Genomic DNA, 5000 nt, shown 5'->3' with positions numbered 1-5000 from the left:
TGACTCTAAATGTAGTTTGATGAGATTTCAATAATATACCATCTGTCTTATTATTTGTTTGAGACAGCTATCAAAATCATTATAATTTCATACACCAGCTGGAAAAGTGAGATCTTGAAAGTTAGATCCCATTATTGAAGCTATATGCTATTGTTTGATTGTTGTATGATGGATTGACATTAAACCAAGTAAAAGACATATTGATAATCCTATTCAAACCAAGTTGGTATTCAAAAGTGCTGCCCAAAGTGTTTGGTTTAGTAAATTTTGTAACAAAATCTTCAGGTCGGTTATCAGGTATTGTTTATACCGTGTGTAGCTTGATAATACGATTTCTCTATCCATATATATACAATATTGTTACATTAAAATTGAAATACCTTTTGTAGAGTTTGTTATGTTGAGATCTTTTGATTGTTGACGTTTTTAGCAATGTATCTAATATAGCTACCCTCATGTTTCTCATAGCAATGCTTGTATTACCAGCCCGAGTTTCGCCAATAATTTATTCCAATTTTTTGAGAAGCTGTTTTACATTATTAAAAAACATAACATTTCCACCTCTTCGAATTCCAGAACCTTGTGTCGTTTTGATTTCATTCTCGAAATGTTTTATGTATGCATTCAATGTAGCTCTGGCATTGTTAAGTCTCCTATTCATAAGCTTCCGTTCAGCTTCCTTAATGTACCCAGATTTGAATTGTTTTGTGACGTGTGATTTATAACCCTTTAATTGATTTCTTTTCAATTTGGCATCATCGATAATCTCATTGATATATTTTGTTTTTTTGTTGTGTCATTTCTGGTTGATTTAATACCTTTTTAACAGAATCATAATTTTTGATACCAAGATCATTCAATATCTCATTATCCATGTCTTCATCATCTAATGCATAATTAGGTTTCTTATTATCATCATATTCTGGAGGCATCTCCTGTTGTTCTTGAGGAAAGTATGTAGGATCCACATAAATTTCTTTCTTACCTGCCAATATATCTTGCAATGATTCTTCATAAGTAGGCGGCTTTGTCGTCAGTTGTTTTGCTTCTTGTAGTAAAACAGTTTCATCAAATAAATCACCAAGATTCATGTCTGGAACCTCGTCCTCGATATCAATACCGTAATTTGGTACTTCTCCTTTTTTCAATGGTCGTCGGTTTGTTGAAGGCATTTTACTGGCATTAACATCATCCAGTTTAGTGGTTATAGGTTGAAACACCTTGGTACAGTGTTGATTTTATCTTCTAATTCAGATTTACTTTTTGCAAGTTCTTGCCATTTTAGTAAACTCATTTGTTATATTATTTGCTTACATAAAATGGTAAATTGTATATAAAAGATAGCATTTTGCAAGGTGTACGACACGGTGTTGAGCATCATGTTGTACATGGTGTTATGAAATAATATACACATATCATATAAATGATAATAGTAAATTACGATTCTACTAATGATAATGTTGGAAATTATAATCAGTTTTATCCTTTTATGCCCGATCGATGCTTTTGATTGCTGATCTGTGGACCAAGTGGATCAGGCAAAAACAAGTACACGAATGCATATGATTTACAATTTGTTGTACTTTGGCAAAATATTTTGTATGTCAAAAACCTAGAGCAATCAAAGTATCAAAATCTGTTGAACATGTTTAAACCAATAAGTAAGGATGTCGGTTATCATATTATTGAAGCGAGTAACGACCAAATTAGACCAGTATCTGAATTAACAGATGATAACCAAAAGCTGGTGATATTCGATGATATTCTTTGTGACAAAAACCAAATGCCATTGATTGATTATTTTATAAGGACATAAAAAGAGACAAAAGTTGCTGTGTGATTTATCTGTCACAAAGCTATTATAAGACCCCAATTTTTGTATCTGTGAGTTCCCAAGCAACAATGAAAAATCGCTGATTTGCCGAGAAAACGATACTTCCAAGAAGTCTATGAAAAAGAAATAACTGAATAGAGTGTAATGTGAAGTGCTCGATTTCTATTCCATATGAACCATGTGAGTGTTAGCCCTACTGATGGAAATGGGCCCACACAAGGACAGAGAAAAACTCTGATCAGGGTGGGAAACGAACCCACGACCTTCGGGTTAGATGTCCGGCTCTCTACCGACTGAGCGATGCTGTTAATCTCAATCAATTAAATGCAAGCCATATATCATCACATACAAATCGTTTGAATTTGTTTAAATATGTAGCTGACAATGCAGGCGAATAAACAACTGATTTTGGCTTTTCTAGTGCAAATTTAATCAATAATTTCGATCACATGCCACTTAACATTAGAAAAAAGCATTCGCTCTAAGTCTTAGTAAGTCATATCAAAAATCACATTACGATGGAAAATTCTATATAAAGCTATTTAAATTGATCAGAGACAATTTTTCAATTGACTACACTTTGGCTATTGAAATTTATTTTAAAAAATCAGGTTTTACTGTTTATTCAAATGAATTTTTATCAATGTCAATAACATATGAAGCTTTAAATATGATTTTAGCCCATCAATCAACAAAAAAAAAGAATCAAATGAATATCACTACAAAAGATCAATATTGGTTTTACATTCCGACGGTACTTCTAAAAAAATTCAAAGAAGGTTCTTTCATTTTAGCTACTTATTCGGAAAAAAAAAAATTACAAACGAAAAATTGAAATGACACGTTTCACATATACATCATACTTAAAAATTATAGTAGATTTACGAAATTACTTAAGGGCCCAAAGACGGATTTTTCGCGCATTGCTAAGGAAGCCAGTGAAATGTTACCTCTGGTGACTGACGTCATCATATCGTGAGTTGACCAGAAAACCCACTCACTAGCAAAAATCACCGCACAAACAGTTGTTGCATCGAAGGTTTTCCCTAGACCTTACTCGCGCTCGTTCTCAGATCAACTGCACATGCGTAAACAAACGGACTTCCGGTTTGGAAAAACACTAAATTTCCGGCAGTCCTTAAGGACGGTGCCTACTATTGTTATTGTGCATACGTTCTGCGCATCTCCAGATACTCAGATTTCCTATCGCCGATGCTTACTAATACATGCATATTTTTGCGCGGTTTAAAACTATCCGGAGAAAGTATATTTTAGTAAGTACTCTTGGTATCCAAAAAGAAAACTGGGGGTAACTATGTATTTTTGAGAAATAATGAAGCTTCAATTTGAGAAAGAACGCCATACATTGCTTTGTATTTTAAAGCTCTTTACAAATATTATTCATGAATTATCTTTGAAAAATGCGTGGTTACCCTCAATTTTCTTTTTGGATTTCAATAACACTTGTTAAGAGCTATATTTCCTGCATAATCACACACAGGGGCAAAAATGTCTTTAATTAGTAGGCACCGTCCTTAAATTGAATTAATTTTTTTTCATGTGGCACGTTTCAACCCAAATACAAATATAGCTAACCATTGATTTTTTCAAATCATCTTTTTTGAAAATGTTATGGGTATTTCAGTATCGTTTATCTCTTTAAAAAGAACATTTTTCAAAATAAAAAGAAAACCATGCTTGGCTGGATGCAAAAACGAATACAAATTATCAAACCACTGATTAAATGCCCAAATTGCGTAACACGTAGACAAATTTAGAGTTTTCTTTATTGGTCACATGACCATGGGCGTGGCACGATGACGTCATATTTAGGGTCATTGGTTTGCAAAAGTTGGAAACTGACCAAAATAATGCCAAATTCTCTCAAATTACTTAACCGTTACATCCTTAGCAACGCTCCCTAAAAAATACGTCAGTGGGCCCTTAAGAGGCGTAACATTTAATGAAAGAGAATTATTGAATCAAATTAACATCATTGATGGAATAATCATTGACTTATGTCCTGCTATATCAGATAAACTAAAACAAAAATATGATATAAAATGTGGTCAAGCTTTGTAATTTATTTAATCACCGAGCAGCGGTTTTATTTTGTTCCAATATTGATCATAAAAGCAAAGCGACTTGTTTGATTTAGTGACTTTAATTTCGAAATCAATCCCCCATTCAATAAACAAGCGATGAATAGTATATTTAACAGAAATAATTCGTTTACGTTGTTCATTAATCTGTGGCAATATTTTGTTTATCTTATCAAATATTTTCAAAACATTATTAAAAACAAATGTTGGAATGGGGTTTTTTATTATAAAGGCTGAATTCATCAAGAACATTAATAATATGATATTTTCTGACATAAACTGATTTTTTCCTTATCTTATACATATTTTCATAAACATCAATGTAATTATCTTTAAACAGCTCATTACCAATTTGACCACATTTAATGCATTGTAAACGGTTATCATCTTCGGTTATATCAGGTTGTTCACAACAATTACTTTGTTTGTCTGTATAATAATCAGATATTTGATGTTTGCAAAATTGACAATTTGTATAAGTTGTTTGACTTAATTCATCATGTAGTTCAATTGTGCAATTCATGATATAATATGATATAATATTTTAAACACACTTTATGCATCACCTCTACACAAAATTCAAAAGTTCAGTTCGCTGATGTCCTTACTAAACTTATGATTCTTTCCTGTTCCATTTGATTATGACAATGTTTAAACGCATTTTAACTTTACGGACAAACTTTACTCGTATACTTTACTCATAATTTTTTTTCACTTTGTTACAGATTCTAAAAACAGGTTTCGAAAACAAATTTTGCAAACAACTAATATATTAAATCAAAGAATGCTTTATACAGTATTTGAATCAAATTTTGTATAAACTATTTGTGTGCGGTATTTGTTTTCAATTTTGTTTTCTATTAATGTTTTCATATTAATATCGATCCATCGCACCACGCTTTACTGCTCTTCCCGCCAAGATCGATCGAGATTTTTATCGCTCCTCCATCCCTGGCTCGAGCTCCGCTCTCACTGCCGAGGAGCTAGATCTCAAAGGCTCCGCAAGATCAAGTATTTTTTACAATTTTTTAAGCAAATTTTTTAAGCAAATTTTTTAAACATTT

The 5000-nt window shown here is 32.1% G+C and overlaps 1 protein-coding gene across 2 annotated transcripts in view; it reads left to right on the top strand.

The window, feature by feature from the left end:
* LOC138000815 (endothelin-converting enzyme 2-like) overlaps positions 1 to 5000 on the top strand; it is an 88249-nt gene that overhangs the window by 45837 nt on the left and 37412 nt on the right. The window lies entirely within an intron of this gene.

Source organism: Montipora foliosa, chromosome 4 (genome assembly GCF_036669935.1).
Source record: "Montipora foliosa isolate CH-2021 chromosome 4, ASM3666993v2, whole genome shotgun sequence".
In the NCBI taxonomy this organism is placed as follows: domain Eukaryota; kingdom Metazoa; phylum Cnidaria; class Anthozoa; order Scleractinia; family Acroporidae; genus Montipora; species Montipora foliosa.
The sequence above is the reverse complement of the archived record's forward strand: the minus strand, read 5'-3'. Positions and strand labels throughout refer to the sequence as shown.